The sequence below is a fragment of the Arvicola amphibius genome, chromosome 5 (genome assembly GCF_903992535.2).
Source record: "Arvicola amphibius chromosome 5, mArvAmp1.2, whole genome shotgun sequence".
NCBI lineage: Eukaryota > Metazoa > Chordata > Mammalia > Rodentia > Cricetidae > Arvicola > Arvicola amphibius.
Genome location: NC_052051.1, coordinates 51102416 through 51119488, shown reverse-complemented (window position 1 = coordinate 51119488; position 17073 = coordinate 51102416). Strand labels below are relative to the sequence as shown.

Genomic DNA, 17073 nt, shown 5'->3' with positions numbered 1-17073 from the left:
ATTTACTCTTTAAAAGGGGTTATTTTGTCTACTATGCATTACTACGATACTTATGTGTCTATTAGATATATAGAGAAGACAGCAGTTCCAGGGCTGGAGAGGTGGCTTAGTGGTTAAGAGCACTGACTGCTCTTGCAGAGCTCAGTCCCCAGTACCCACATCAGGCAGCTCACTACCAGTAACTCCAGCTCCAGATGGGACTTCCTCTTCTGGCGTCCCTGGGCACTTGTACTCACTCACATGTACACACACACATACACACACACACACACACACACAGTGAGAGAGAGAGAGTTAATTAAAAATAAGTTTGAAAGAAAATCAAAATTTATGAACTTTTAACAATGCTAGACCCACTTAAACCTTTCAAAACATTACAATGTTTGCTAATTTCCATAATTATATTTTGCTTTCTTTTCTTATTACATTAGCCAGCACCTCAAAAATCACATTAGATATTAGTAGCAACTGATTTCTAATAGCTGCGGTTCTGTTTCCTATTTAAAAGGAGCTGCTCTGTTTAATTTTGGAGTGAAAAAGTTATATGTGGCAAATTATCCTCCTGCTCTAGCTTTGTTTCACAGAGAGAGCCAAGATGCGTTTAAAGGTACCGTGTTAGCAGCGGTACAACTGCCTGCTTGGTACTCTGTGTTCACATTCAAGCCAGCCACTCGGTAGGCGTGTACGTGGACAAGGTTCTGAGGCCCAGTGGTAAGAACCAGGCCATGTTGACCAGAACTCACTTCTGAAAACTGGGAGGAACCTATGGGAGACAACATTAGGAGTGAATAACGAAGCGGTCAGTAGTAGTCAAGGATCACAGCAGAAGATTGGGCTGTAAGTGCTTAGCATATGGGCAGAAGGGTGGCTAGCATGGTGTATACAGTCTAACAAAAAAACCCCAAGACCTCTGACATGGCCACAGATTGAACACTGGTCTTTACGAATCTGCCGGCTTCATATAGAGTTTTATAGTTTCCATTCTCAAAACTTAGATGTTTCCACAAACTTTGTTTACATTGTTCCTAATCACAATGACCAAGGGAAGTAGCCCTGACAAGCTGGAACATGGCACGGTGAGATCTTAAAGATGTAACAAATGAATATCCAAAGCCTCTACTTTTGATGCTTACCGTAATTTAAAAAAAAAAAAAAAAAAAAAAAACAGAATTAAATAACATACGAGTGATTTTTTTAAGGCATCATGACTTACTTGACAGACAGGGTCTAAAATTCACATCTTCCTGAGTATGCTACCTAATGCTTCCCATTTCCCCCCCACACCAGGCAGTCCAGTTAATTACAGCACCTTCCCGTCTGTACTCCCTCTACAGTCCAGCCTCACCTCGGACCAGCCTGGAAGGCCTGGTACTCCTTCCTATAAGACTCTGACCAAGAGAGACATGACCAAGGACCAGAGTCTGTGCTGCTGTCACAAAAATGGCTCTGCACCCAGTTTTCCCAGCAGCTTGTAAGGGCCACTGGGTCTCAGAAGCCATCGCAGAATAGGTACACTCTGAGAATGAGGACCAAAGGCAGCTGCTCCTCCACAGTTGGGAGCAGTGGAGTCTAGGGGTCCTCTCCCTAATCTTCCATTCCTGAGCACCAGGAGGTGGGGTAGGGGTAGGGAGTGGGGGGACTTTCTGAGTAAAGGTTGCTGTGGGAGTTCTGCCTGCAGCTTAAGGAATATCAAAGGAAGAAAGGGGGAGAAGGAACTCAGGAGGCCAGATGCCAGTTTGGTCCCTGCTGCAATCAGCCAGATCCCACTGCTAACGTTGAGTCCTGAGAGCTTCCCAACATATTAAATATTCATTAAAAGCCAAACGCTGCTTTCCCAACATTTGACTAAATAATGAAAGTGTAGATTTGTCCTATCTCTGCTTTTGAGTCGCTCGGTTATACACGGCACTAAATTATAGTTCTAATGGAAGGCATTTAAGGCACAAGGAAAGGACCTCTGTAGTTTATCCCTGCCTCTCAGTTCCTCTTAATGCAACCATAAACTAAACGGATTCATAAAATGTTTACGGGAGGGCAATAAAGTGAGATTTCTAATGCAAAGGTTGCTTATATAATTAAGCATACATTCTATGATATTCTGTGTAATTTGAAGCGGTTTCTATGAAATTAACAAGTACTTATATCTATTTTATTTCTCCTCTCATTAATACCAAATAGTCAGGCAAAAAGGGGAAAAGCACAAGTTCCTGGCAATGCCAGCATTTACAAGTCAGAAATTGAAACTACAGATGTTAGTCAAGACTTACCTTTTATTTTTTTTTCCTTGGGAATGTGCCATTAAATTTAATTAGATTTCTCATTTGCTGTCCTTTCTACCCTGCTTTTCTACCCCCACACCCCACGTTAGGAGAACACTATATTAGTGGTTTGGAAGTGACCCATAGGATGCTGAAGCAGAGGAAACTCCGGTGACGTACCTGGAGTCTCAGCCACTCAGAATACCTGAAAATAAGCCTAGACAATATCACATGGCCCTGTCTCAGAAAACAAAAATAAATTAGATGGCTGTTCTTATGATTCTCTTAACTACGGTATCATAAGTTGCCTTTAAAAAGATGCTTCCAAGTTCACCTTGGCCAAGAAGTACTCATTGTATCTGTCCCCCTTTTTATCATCCAGAAGTGAGCCATTCTTTACTGTTCCATCCTAAGCTTTCAATCAAGTAAAACAGAGATCTGCATATTGCCCGAGAAAAGTCAGAGAAGCCATTGAGCCGTATTTTTTTTTTTCAGATTCCCTGAGGTCTTCGAAGCAAGTGCTAATGATCGCGGCCGAAGGTTTCTTAATTCTACATGAGCGATAATGGTTAAGCAAATTAATTGTAGCCACATATTCCTCAATTATACCATATTAGGGGACCAGAGTCCCTGAAGCCTTTCTAGACTAATGGATTTGGACAGTTTCAAAGAAAGTTTCAGAAGTTTCCAACAGCATCCTCTGTGTCGAGCGGAAAGCATGTCACGGAACTGTCGCTCAGAGACAGCAGAGAAATGCAGTGAGCAGGGGGCCACCAGGCCCGCTTTTCCGCATAGAAGCTGCGAGAAAGAGTGGGAAGGAGCCGTAGCTCTTCTCAGAGGGTGTCCGTGTGGGTGACAGAGTCCAGGTGTGTGGAGGACAACAAGCTGTGTGTCCAGGCCCTCTGAGCATTCTAAGCACCCAAGGCATAGACGTCAGATTAGTATTCCCCTGGAAGGTAGAAGTTTCCCTGATCTACTAGCTGTAATAACAATGATAATGATAATTATAGTAGTTTTTATTATCAATATCATCATCACCAGCGTTATTTCCAGTGTCTTGCTGGCTGTCTACTCACGGAGGCTACGCTAGCACTTTAAGGTCTACATCAAACAAAAGTCAGTTTCCTTCCTCTGCAAATGCATTCTACTTTCTGTGGCTAACTCGCTCATACTAATTCAACTTGTGTTATATCAGCTAGGACTAGGAGCCTTATGGGAAAGCACCTGGGCCCCCTCCCTGATGTCCAACCAAGCATTTGATGACTTCGTGTGCTGCTATTGGTCATGGCTGTGCTCCTTAGGCTCGGCGTCCACAGGGGCAGCCCATTTATGGTGGTTCTCCAGTTGTTCCTATCCTGGGTAGTCCTACATGCTTGTGTTAATTGCCATACCCAAGGTTCCACAGTCTTCCTTTATGCTGTCTACCCAGCATTTTTAGGTCTTCCTCTTTGACTTATCCCATCTACTCCTCCAAGCAGTGCTGTCTTCGGGTATCTGCCGTCATTCATTCTCATAACATTGTCGAAGTATCTCAAGTGCCGTTGCCATACCCTGTAGTTTACTTTCTTCTGTAGATGAAGATGTTTCTTATTGTCATCATTGTGCAGCCTATCTCTTCGTGTGACACCTAGAATCCTCCTGGGACATGCCATCTCAAATACATTCAGCCGCTGTTCTGAGGAGCATCTCATTGTCCAGGTTTTAGAGATGTAAAGAAGGCAGCTCAAGACAAGTGTCTCATAGACTTGTAATTTTGTTGTTGTTGTGTCTCTTGCTGATCCAACCTTTCCTAGTGCCTGGAATGCAGCCCTCGCTATCCCTATCTGGCTCGTGATGTCTGAAAACGTTCCTTTGTTTGTACTGAGGTGTCCTCTCAGACAAAGTTGACTCTTTGCTTGAGGTTCTGATTCTTTATTACAATGTTAAAATCCTTGTGTGCCCTTCCCATGTGTTGTATCTCAGTCTTCTCCATGTTTACCTTCATAACAAGGTTTTCACTGACTTCCACCACTCTATGTACCATGGCCTGCAGCTCATTTGGACTTTCAGCAAGTAGTGTTGTATCTTCAGTGAAACGCAATTATTTATTCACACACTACCTATCTGCACACCTATCTCCTCATCCTCCAGGGCTATTGCTATTATTAATTCCAGAACTATATTAAAGAATAGTGGTGAGAGAACGCATCCCTGTAACAATCCTATGATTGTCTTAACCTGATCACTTAGTTCTCCACAGACTTTGATTGATGCAAAGATATCTTTATAGACATTTTCTAATACTCTATTTTTTTTTTTTTTGGTTTTTCGAGACAGGGTTTCCCTGTAGTTTCTAGAGCCTGTCCTGGAACTAGCTCTTGTAGACCAGGCTGGCCTCGAACTCAGAGATCCGTCTGGCTCTGCCTCCCGAGTGCTGGGATTAAAGGCGTGCGCCACCACCGCCTGGCTCATTTTCTAATATTCTTACAATTTTTTTCTGGGTACCTATAGAACCTCATTGCTTCCCAAAGTCCTTTCCTCCAAATGCTATTGGATGCCTTCCTGAAGTCGATGTAACAGACATGTATGTCTTTTGAAAATTCTTCATATTTTTCTTCCAGTTGCCTCAACGTGAAGATCTGGTCAATTGTGCTCCTGTTAGCTCTGAATGCACACTGGGCCTCTGCTAGGATTTCCTCTGTTCTGCCCTTGATCCTTTGCAGGATAATGGAGGAGATCTTGTTGCTATGGCCCAACAAACTGACGCCCCTGTAACTTGAGCAGTCCAGCTTGTCCTTCTTCTGGTGTATGGGAATTATGACTGAGTGCTTCCATTCCAGGGAATCACTTCATATTCCCATCTCTCTCTGAAGAGTCTGAGAAGCGCCCAGCCCCTGAGCCTATTGTAGCCACCTCTAGCTCCTCCACCATGACGTCATCCACTCCTGGACCCTTCCAGCAAGTCGCTCTCTTGATAGCTTCCTCTATCTTGCTCCTGCCAATATTTAATATTTCCTCCTTGTCTCTTATTTTCGAGTGGCTGCTGAAGAGCATTCCAATCATTTATACCCTCAAAAGTATGTGTCTTTTAAACACCCAGGAAAACCTTCAAGGCTCAAGGGCAGTTCTTGTGTCCCCCACATGTGTTCTAGCTTTCTCAGTCACATCTCATACTACTGGCCTCCGGGATCATGCACAAGCCCCAAGTCTGCCATACCCTTCCACTTTCCCCTCCCCCACGTCCCCTATAGTAATTCCTTTGCTGAGACATGCATCCCTGATGCCTGTCTTCCGTGGACTTCACTCACTCACTCCTAGGAGCCCTCCCTGCAGTGAAGCCTTTAATGACCTTTACCATGACTCATTGTTCCCTGTATCCATCCACTGCCTTTATCCTGTACCACTGGGCTGACTGTCCACAGCCTCATGCCATGTGATCCATTTCCTGCCCAGCTAGGGTGCTCACTCTTTCACTCATTATCCCATCTCTCAAAAGTTCCAGGGTCCCTGTCCCAGCCAGCATTCTAGACTGAAATAACAACAACAACAAAAAGACTTAGTCCCCTCACCCACGAAGGTTGGTGATAAAATGTATTAATAAGGTTGTGCGGTGATATAAGTATAATAAGGAAGATCAAAGGGCAGGGAGTAGAGGAGCCCTGATAAGCTCAGAACTACATTCAGCAGTTCCGGTTTCCAGATGTGGCTCTACTCAGCTACCTGCTTCCGGGAAGCAATCCCCCAGCTAAGGCGTCCTTCGCCAAGTTTTCTATAAGACCAAAATAAAATGACTTTCTATTTGCTCCGCCAGACCTACTCAAAGTCTTTCCCTTGACTCTGCTTCTCACAGGAGGAGGAGATTGAGTCTAAGGAAGGTATCAGTGACTTCCTTGCCTTCTGGCTCCCAGTGAGGTTGAAGCAATGAAAAGCACAGTGGGGGACCAGAGAGGGTGACCCTCGATACTTCCTTCCTTCCCCTCAGCACAGGTTACCTCAGGCTGCAGAGTCCTTCTGCTGAAGGTCAGTGCTTCTTGCAGGGGCTCTGTTTGCCTCCCTGACCGCAGGTTCTGCTCATCGCTTCCCCCTCTAGTTCCTTAGATGCTGAGGGTAGAACAGCCCCCAGGGTAACTGGCCCCTGTGTTCTCCCCGCACCCCACTCTCACCTTCACAAACAGCTCCTCCTCGAATTACCCAAGTCAAGTATGCCATCTGTTCCCTGCCGGGATTCTGAATGATAAAACTGCTTTTCAAATTTTCAGTTGCTGTCTGAATGTGAGCTATTTCTCATTTATCTCGGCACAGGGCTTTACACAAAGCAGACTGCTGCTATTAATAACGAACGGCGAAATGAATGCATGCAAGAATGAATGAGTGATCCTCTTTCCTTCTAGTCATTCTGGAACCTTTAGATTTTGCGAAGACTGTGATTTTTGTCTGGGAGGGTCCCTGTTCCCCGAGTGTTGTGTAACAGTGTCTTACAAGGTTGAAATATTCCATCTTTGAATAATCATTCCTAAAAGATTCAAATATACCATTGAAGTATTCCAAGCTATTTAAACAGGAAGGTGAACAACTCAAAATAACTTCTGGAGGTCCATGAAACCAACCAGATTCTCTAGCCGCCCCCCCCCCCCCAGTACCAGAGTAAGCAATGAAAACTGCACAAAAAAGGGGGGGGGGGACTCTAAGCGCAGATCAGCTGCCTGGAAGGAGCAGAAAGCAGCAGAACTGAGCTGACAAGAGGAGGGTTAGACCTTCTGAGGCACCTGAGGACCCTCTCCAAGCTGTTGAGCTGCCTGCAGGCTGTGCAGTGTATCCCAGGTCTCCGGGTTTATGAACTGTTGCTCATGCAGGGGTGAGCCTTGGTGATACAGCTGTCTTTGAGCCATTGCTGCTCCTGTATGGAACCCCTCGCCCATGTCCTTGTACGTCACCCTAATAAAACTCATTGGCTCACCAAGTTGGACTTCGGTTATATCTGCACTTTGGTCTATCGTGGCCTCCTTATCTGAAGTGAGTAGATGGGTGTTGTGTTCCCCATTTTCTCACACAATGCCTAGAACTCACTGACTCTGGGCATTTCTGTGTTCCTGGTGGTTTCCTGTGAAAGGGTTAAGTCTAGCTGTAGTTTCTAAAGAGACCACATCCTTTCTTCCACAGGCTGCGCATTCACCTGCTATCAAAAATAGATTACTTTTTTATTTATATTTTTTACTCTTCAGCATAAAAGCTGGCAAATAAATCAAAACCAAACTGTTTCCTCACTAGGTTGGAAGGCAGAAAGATATCTTTAAGGATTAGAAGCCGAGACGGAGGCCATGCTTTCAAACAAGCTACTCTGTGGGTCCCTTGTATACCTAAAGGCCCAGCTAATACTCGAAAGGATAGCCTAGGCAAATGGTCTAACCACAACTAAAACATAGACTTCATCAGTCGGATAGTCACAGCAAGCTGAAATCATGGCTGATTAACAGTTCCCGTCAAATTAATTTATTTCCAGCAATCATAAGTTACCCTTACGTCCCAAATCTCCCACCTATATTGATGCAGAAAACAAGGCTTGTCTTTTATTCTAATATGACAGCTACCAAGGTTGATGGCTTACAAATGAGAAACAGATCCACAGGAACTGTCTTTAGAAAATACGCTTTTGAGTCAACACACTTAATAGTGTGCCTGGGTACTGAGTGGGTATTATTCATTAGAAAATAATCATGTAACTAGAGTTCTTAATTAAAACTTGTGATGAGAAATGAATCTGTTTATTTGGTAATTATGACCCAGAAATTCAGAGCGTATTGGAGTAGTTTATAAGCATAATTCCAAAGATTTTAATATAGTAAAAGCAGTCGTAAAGCTCTTAAAAGGGAATACCGAGGAAAATACGCAAATGTACACACACTTGTCGGAGACACATCCTTATGGGACAAGACCTGAAGAGTGAGCTGCTGGAGCACCTGTACCAGGTCAGCAGTCAAGCTGGGGCTTGTATGAGTCTGTTAGGAACTTTCCAGAAATCTTTCAGCCAGCTTGTTTGTTTTGCTTTGCTTTGTAACAGAAGCAGAATGTCCATGGGGTTTTCTGTAAGTCCCCCTCCCCTCCTTAGGCTTTTCTTAAAGATGTAAATTCAGACAGCTGCCGCAGAGCTAGAGAAATGAATCACTAATGTTTAAATGGAGGCTTGATTGCTGTGATCAACCTGGTGAGAAAGTTTGTCATGAAAATTTACAGGTCCGCTGCGATTTTGTTTGTTGACGAGTACCCAACGGCAGGTTCAAAGGCCATAGGTATCTGGGAGTCAAGGAAACTGTGGACAGATTACTTTATGGCACCAAAGGTTAGACATACTGTGTTTCTTCTGAGATTCTTTACAGCAGTGTCCAAAGATCCTTGTAACTGACCGGTGCAGAGAGTGCTAGTGGCCCCTCATTTGCATCACTTTGGACTCAGTGACACAAGCATCCAAGGCACAGGTTTAAATGCCTGGTGGCAAATGATCTGATCGACCTTGCCGCTGCTTCAGCATTTAACTGGACTTTGGGAATTCTGAACAAGCCTATTATTACAGCTGAACACTAATAAGGCTCACTATTGATTTTTATAGCACAGTATCAATTTCTTCCTGTTCCCCAAATGGAATGTCTTCCCTTCTTCACATTTTAGCAGTATAATTTGTAATGACTCCATATATTTGCTGTTAGTAAACTATCTATTGTACACCCTAACTGAAAAGCAAAACAGAAGAGGCAAAGCATGCATTTGGAGAGTCTTTATTTGGAAAGATATAAATTACCCAGAATCCTATTCTGTTTTGTTTATTTGTTTTGGTTTGTTTTGTGTTTTCAGCCAGTAGGTGGCTCTAGTGGCTTCTGGCAACGAATCACTTTTTGTACCTCTAAGGGCAGCCACTTTTTTCTATATAGAGAGAATCTGTTGATGTTGAAGAGCTCTGGGGAAACAATCTTGTAACCCTCACCATTAATGCAGACACTTGTAGCTTAAACGGTGAGGTTTGTTTTATTATAGATATTCATGGGTTTAAATAAGTGTTTTTCCTCATAACTCACAAATGGCTCAGAGCAGTTGTATGGGTGATAGCATGTACACACACACACACACACACACACGTATATGTGTATATATACATATATATATATATAAATTAGATAGAATGACGCATGTGCTCATCTTTCATCTGTCCCCAGAGAACCTAAATAGCATTCAAAGTTGAAGGCTGTGCATATGTCTGGTGGATAAACCATGATTTTGGAAAACCTGCATCTTTTCTTATGCTCAAACACACCAATGCCCAACAGTGGTTCCTCTGAAGGCATTAGTAAAAGTTGAGAAGTCACTGATGATTATTTCGACAAAATGCATGGTGCATTTTCTTTACCCAGAGAGAATGGCAGAAAATATTTATGCTAAGATAGAGTAGGAATCAAAATAAGTTTAAAAAGCACATTTTCTTATTCCAAATATGGGTATGGCTATGTGCTACTCTAGCATAGAACACAGCAATAGAAATGAATTATGCCAGAAAAATCTTGAAGCTTAAGATTTACCATGATAAATATTTTTCATTAAAATGAAATATCTTGGCAGAGCCACTTTCATATGCAAACTCTTGACACAGGAGGCCAGCTGTGTCTATGCAGATGCAGAGATGTGAGTCTATATTATTAATGATTTATCATGTCATGGAGAGCTTAGTTTTGAAAGCAATCCCTTGCCACAAAAGCACTTTCTATAATGTGTGAATGCAAGGAACACTGCCAGTGCATTTCAAACTGAAGTCATCGGAGAAAACGTCTCTCCCTTTGACATTTCAATACAATACCTTCATCTATGGGATTCTACATTCTACACGATGCTATTCATGAAAATCCATGCAAAACATTGTTCCTATCGATTGGATAATAGTTTGTACACTCGAATTAAAAGACATATCACATGGATAGAGGAATGGAGGTAGAAGTGAACAAAAATTTATTAACACACCCATTGGGTCCTGAGTCTCACATTTACTGTAAGTTTGGATTATGTTTCTAATCCAGTTCTGTAGTATCCCAAGATTGCACTGCCTTCATGGCATCTAGAAAGCGCTGCCTAGCGTTTACTCAGTGCCTGCTGTGCTCCTGGCAAGGGGGTTCACAAGTCACGTGTGTTATAATGTCCAGTCTACTATGGAAGCCATTTAAAGTTTTATTATCATCCTTGTTTTTCAAATAAGGAAAATAAAGCCCACTATGGTTAAATAAATTATCCAAATCACCAATTGGGAAGTAGTTGGATTGGAATCAAACTTTATAAACTCCAAAACTTCATTCTTAGCGGAGGCTGTTTAGACCTCTTTAAATAAGAGGGAGCATAGAAATCCCAGTTACAGGTATGACATTAACCAAATCACTAAAATGTCTCTCTTTCAGTTTCCTCACCTTAAAAATGGTGTTAATAATAGTACTTGCTTCGTAGAATTGCTGCATGCTACTACTTTTAAGAGCTTAGAACAGCTTGGCATATGTTAAGCATGGTATTTGTTTAATAGCAGTAATGGTTAAGGAACCGCACTATCTGATGATTGATACATTTTACTGAGACTCATACACAAAGATTTTTCTGTAGATTCTAGATAGCTATTATTCTTCAAATTCAATTGGAAATGAGTTGTTACATACCATTGAGGGGGAAAACCACACACAAAAAAGAAAATAGAAAAGCGTATTTGCTATCCCGGTAGAATCTAGCCTTCAGAGTTTGTGGGGGAGTGAAAAGAGCCAAGGGCCACTGTTCGCTCATTGACAAACATCTAACAAATACCCTCAGTGGCGCTGTGAGATCTTGGAGCACAAAGTATGGGGGGGTTATATAATTTAGTGATGGCAAGAGGACAGTTCTTTCTTATCTGGTCCAGAAGAGAGTACGAGAAGTTCGCGGGCTCCAGCGTCATACTTGCTCAACCAGTATTTACAGAGAGCGCATCCTGTGTAAGGCACCAGGCCTGCACAAGGAAGGAAGGCGAGAACCCGGCTCCATTAAGTCATGTCCAGTTGGGAAATAACCTAAACAGAACAAAAATGGACAACAGAAGACAGTCACTTAGATCCAGACAAAGGGTTTGTGGGATGCGGGAAATTTGCCACCTAAACAAGAGCTGTTCAGTGAGAAACCAGAAACAAAGCAGCATGATAGGGTACCACAGAGAACAGAAACGTCATGAGAGTTGGCTTTCTGGGGCACCATGAGTACCAGCCAATACTAGTGCTTAGAGCGTAGGGTGGGTGGGGAGAATGGGGAATTGGCAGAAGTCAACAGGGTTAAAGAGTTGAATGGTGTAGAGTCAGCAGGAAGGACGGGAATCGGATGAGCCACAGCACTGGCAGCTGCCTGAGTGGCTGGTTTGGATCTCTTTCCACTAGAGACCAAATAAAGAGTGTCGGTTTCCTCTCTGCACTCCCCAGCGGGGACAGGACAAACCCTCGAGAGTTCCCATGCCATCCTCTGGCTTCCTGGCCTCCAGCACAGCAAATCCAAGCATGACCCCGAGGTCCAGACTGATACTTAGAGTGAAAACATGTAATTCACGGTTCCCAAGGGACCATCAGTTTATTCTCCAGCACCCAGCCGACCATTATTTCTTGTTATTCCTGGATTTAAGGACTCAGTCTGGGGTAAAACTGTCACCTCTGGGTCTTTGTCCTTCTAAACCTGCCCACATGTACAGGAACTCAATCTAAGCCAGGTATAACTCACGCTTAGTAATCTCAACACTCCAGAGGCTGAAGCAGGAGGATTGCCTTAAGTTTGAGGCCAAGCTGCTCTAAACAAGGAGTTGCAGGCCAGCCTGACCCACACGGTGAGATGGGGGAGGTGGGCAGGAATCTGGAGGAATGAACGTCTGCTGCTGACATGGGACAACTCCCAAACCTGTGCCGAGGTGGCTGGTGACTCCTTCCATCACCACCCAAGTAGCCCGCTCCTCTCCCAGCTCTTTTCATCTTCATGCAGTGCCCAGTACCCTCTGCCTGCAGGGCAGAAAACAAGAAATGACCGCTGGCCAGGGAACAGCCCCAGCTTTCTGGGTCAGAAGTTGGCTAGGGGAGGGCCCTGACTGCCAAGTAACTTGCAATGATGTCAGAGCCCAGCACAACCAGAAAACACCAGCCAACCAGGCAACAAAAGACTTAACAGCAGAAAAACCACTGAGCGAGTCTCAGAAGCTGCTCTTTCCACCCCATACCCCTTTCTTGTAATAGGAGGGACGGGGGACTGGGGGTGGTTAGCTTGCATTTTAAAAGGCTGCCCTTTCTCTCCAGGCTTGCTTTTGGTTACCAAGTGTTAACCAGGATGCCTTTTTCGAGTTCCTTTTCAACTCCAGGGTATATTCTTCATAAATGTAAACACGTATGGGGGGGCTAGCAAGAAGAACCTCGGACAAGAATATGCCTCCTGCATGGCCCGACTCTCTTTCCAGGGTAATTAACTATACTCAAGGGAAAACCAAAAGTTTGGCGGAAATTTTCTCTCCTCTCCTTCCCTCCCTCTCTCCCCTCCCTCTTTTATCCACCCCCCTCCCCAAGTGGAGGCTCCATGGTTGATTCCAGCCAGTTAGAACCTTTAAGAGTGATACATGATTAGATTGCAAACGAATAAACACAGCCCGTTCTTGGATATGAACTTTGAATGAAGATCCTCTTGTTTGGGAATATATGATTCTTTTACTTCATTTATGATAGTCCATCTTAAATGTCGCCTTCAAGGACATTTTCATTTCTCCCACAACGTATTAAACGAAACACTTGCCTGTAAAACCGGCTCATTAGCCTGCAAAATTATACTGTACTGAACGGCTTTCATTCAAAGTGGAAATAAGATTTTTAGTAGGCAATTTCTGTATTTTCTAAAGATACAGCTATGTTTGATTGCTTCTTACCAGCTGTTTTGCTTAGTGATTATAAAGATAAATGGGGGAGGGGGCTTACAAGAATGAGTTCAAAAATAAATCTTAGACTAGAAAACTAAGACTGAAGTTCGGGGTACAACTGCGCCCACAGCACCGCTGGGCTGCAGCGATTTGTCCTCGGGACGTCTGGGGGCGGCTGGGAGAGTAGAGAGGGCGCCTGGAGGAAAGGAGAGGGAGGGAAGGGAGAGGCGGCTTTGCAGGCTACAGAGGCGGCGCCAGCAGGACGACCCGGCTCCAGGAGGCGCGGGAGGAGCAGCTCCTCTAAGGTGGGAGAGCCTGGGCGCGCGTCCGAGCGCGAGCAGGGACGCGGCGGCCACCAGGGTCGAGGCCGCGGCGCGCGTGGGGCTCTGGGCGGCGCTGGCCGCGGTGGGAGCTGCAGAGCGGCCAGGGAGCCGGGCTCTCGGGGAGCGACTCGGAGATGGATCGAATTACACCATTTGCAGGGCAGCGGTTTGTTTTGCTCGCGCTGGGTCCCGCCGCCGCCGCCGCCGCCGCCGCCGTTAGGGCTGGAACTGGCGAGTTTCGGGATAGATCGCAAGGCGAGACCCGAGACAGAGGGATTGCTCTTTCTGCACACTGTCTTGGTCGGCTTTTCCGTTTGGTCGTGACAAGCTTTATTTGTCAGTCTTTTAACGCAGGCTTTCCCCATGAGAGGTAAGACGGTCTCCGAAGCTCGGCTGTGGCTCTGGGTGCGTGATGGGGGTGGGACCCCAGCCCGCAGCGCAGCTGTGTGCTGGCGCGTGTGTTTGCGTGGGTGTAGTGTCGCAGCTCCACGGAGTTCATTGCTTTCCCAAGCCCCTCGGTCTCCAGTGGTGCGCGAGGCGCCTGGGGAGGTCTGGCTGACCCGTCCCAGCCGGCCGGTGGGCGGCCTGGGGGGCGGGGCGGGCGGCTCGGCCCTCCTCCTAGGCGCACCCCTAAGGGAAGAAAAGACACCCGGGGCCGCGAGGAAAAGTTTCTTCCAGGCACCGCGGGCTCGGTGCTGCCCCGCACACCGTCAGGGTTAGCCCGCCTTCCTTGCTGCGGGGCTCGCACCGCCAGCGCAACCCAGGCCTCCGGCCAGCCTCGGTCCCGAGGACACAGGGACAGCCCGGGAGCGCGGAGCCACTGGCTGTCCACGCGGGGACCGTGGGCACCCGCCCGCCAGGCTCCCAGTCACTCTCCCCCGCAACTTTGCGTGCTTTGTTCGCTGGCTGGAAATGACTCACCGAAGCGCTGTAGACAGGGTCTTAGCCAGTCGGCAAGGGCTCGACCCGGAGACGTGTTACGCTCTCAGCTTCCCATCAATTATGGATGGAAACAAATAAGGAAGAGTCAATTTTGTATGAGCCGCTTCTTCAGCGGGCCAAAGGAGTCCTGCAGCCGGGAGCAGCGGCAGGCAAGGCGAGCCCAACATCCAGGTAGGGAAACTTCCAGCTCTTGCTGCAGTGACAGTCTGTAGAAACTGAGGCAGTAGCCGCCCTGGGAGATTTGGGAGCGCTTTCAGCTCCCAGTGTCACGTCTAACTCTTAGGTTCTAAATTAAAGGCCAGAAAGGATCTGGAGGTGTGGATGCAAACTGAGTTTAGAATTTTTCTCATTAATCGGCCAGCAGGACCATTACTCGTAGAAGACTGTTTAAATCTTGCACTTGGCTTTTTTAAAATTGCCAGGGTGGGGGTCGGGGTGTTGGTGGGGGGCATTGCAGTAGGGTATGAGTTAGAGCACCAGAGGAATTGGAACGGTCAGTAGGTCAGTAACCAATTCCAGTATCCTCAGAGTGGGACAGCGTTATTACAGATATCTCCCCGAGACTATGTGTACAGTAACTGGACCCCATGTCGGCCACTCAGGCGTCTTTGCCTTAAATCAACACAGCTTCTGGTTACTTATGGGAAATCTCCTCCCAGAACTTGGAACTACTACAAATTGTAAGTCTACAGTACCAAAATATGAGTGCTTTGCCCCTTCCTTCTACTTGATTCTTGATGCCATAAAGTAGGTCCTTTTGTTTATTTCAATGCTGAGCTCCCAGGAAAAGAGTTAACATTCTTATTCAATTGGTTTAGTCTCTGCTTGCTGAATGGGAGAAATACTCCCCATTTGGAGGAAACCTTCAAGGCTTTTCTTCCTTGTATTGTAAAATCTTAGACAGCTGGAGGAAGTGTTTTCCTCTCTTTTCAGTGGTATAAAACAATAGATTCTGCTGCTTTGTTTCTTCATGGTGTTGAGTATCTACCCTAGGAAATTAACTTGTCTTCACTAGCGTTTAATGTAGTGAGTGACAGGCTCATTCTCTCCAACTAGCACGTATTACACACAAACGTTTGCCCTGGCTTAGATACATAAAAATTACAGATAAGCTCTGGGATCGGGTCTGTGTCGCCGAGAGCCTAAACATCTGCAGATAAACTACAGCTCACCCGTAATTGAGATTTGCTTTTTAGTGTGCCAGTGCTTTTGTTTAGGTCTCTGAGATGTGTGCCCAGAGACAGTTAAATACAAGATCCTAAGATTTCTCTGCTTAGCACACTCAGGAACATCAACAATCCAGTAAACATTTCTTATTGGATCCTACATAAAATTGGTACCCATCCCGTTTCTCCTTAGGCTGCTACTTAAGTACCCTTTCTGAGCAGCCTTTCTATGGTGCAGGAGAATGTGCCAGGAACACTGTGATGTCTCCATGACCAGACATCTGGTTAACTTGAGTTTGATTTAGATCTGTGGGCATTTTGCCACTCCTTTCCCCCTTTTTGATGCCCTCTAATAGCACCAGAACCATCTGGTCATGCCTCCCTTGGTTTGATGGATTTGAAAGATGGCTGTGACGTCAGCCTTAGTCCTTAGAGTGAGGGCAACTTTAAAATCCAGAGGGCTTCAGTTCACTGACTTGCTGCACAGGAAGACTGTCCAGTAAACTGATTTGGGTAAGTGGGCCTTTGCATCCAGCCTGGTGGTTTCTGTTCCTTGAAAGGCCGTGAGCAAGTCGCTTGGGTTCAGAACTTTGATTCAGAGAGGCACCCATGATGGTTGGGGACTGACTTGAGTCTGAGGGAGCTCTTCTTGCTACTCCATCATAATGAGCCATGGTAATTAGCTTAGTCATTGTTCTTGCATGTGAGTTTCACTAAGATACAAAGAGTGAGAAATGCATCTGAAATGGGGTCATTTTTCACTGTTCTGATGCGTTTTATTCAGAGCTAAGAGCTTGGCTGAATGCCTGACCAGTATTAGTGCAACAGCCATAGGAGGCAAACTCCTACCCCAACACATTGCAGGACAAAATATTGTCTTTTATTGCTATTGAGGGTCTTTAAGCATGCATAGTCTGGATTTATTTCTAGAGGAAGCAAGAAGCAAGAGGCAGGTGAGGTAAGCCAGCTTGTCTATGCTCCCTGAGTGAGTACCTGCCATTTGTTAAGGAGCTATAGCCCTGAGCCAACACCCTGTGGCCAGACATGTTTTTGTATAGGCACCTCAAGCTGCACTGCTGACTGGAAAACCAGATCTGTGGGGCAAGAAATAGAAATATATGTCTCTTTTTGTGTGTGTGTGCAAATTGCCATATTGCAAAACTTGAAAACAAGATAATCTGCACCTAATGTTCCCAGCGCAGGCCTTCCTGCCCTCAGCACTAGTGAACAGGCTGTCTGTGTGGTTTGCATCCTGGGTCTGCCACACCAGGGGGAGATGGCATTCTCTGAGGCTCATTTGAATAGAGGTTTAACAAGGAACATCTATCCAATCCAGTGTCTTGGGATGCTGTTGAGAGCAGCTGACAACTCAGTTGGGAGGAAAAGTGTCTTGATTTATTCCTGTGCCCCATGGAAGCACTAGACCCCGTGACTCCATTAAGCAGGCCGGGACACTTTTCAGTCGAAGTGGCTGTCGTTAG

General features: G+C 45.5%; 1 protein-coding gene across 5 annotated transcripts in view; it reads left to right on the top strand.

The window, feature by feature from the left end:
* The first annotated feature begins 13427 nt into the window (after positions 1 to 13427).
* Sema6d (semaphorin 6D) overlaps positions 13428 to 17073 on the top strand; it is a 55350-nt gene continuing 51704 nt past the window's right edge. For 4 of the 5 annotated variants that reach the window (XM_038330960.1, XM_038330959.1, XM_038330958.1 and 1 more), the window contains exon 1: positions 14165 to 14597. The gene's annotated coding sequence lies outside the window, so the exon portion shown is untranslated. Of the gene's footprint in view, positions 13467 to 14164; positions 14598 to 17073 lie in introns of those variants that run through there. The other variant, XM_038330957.1, reaches the window with a different exon arrangement.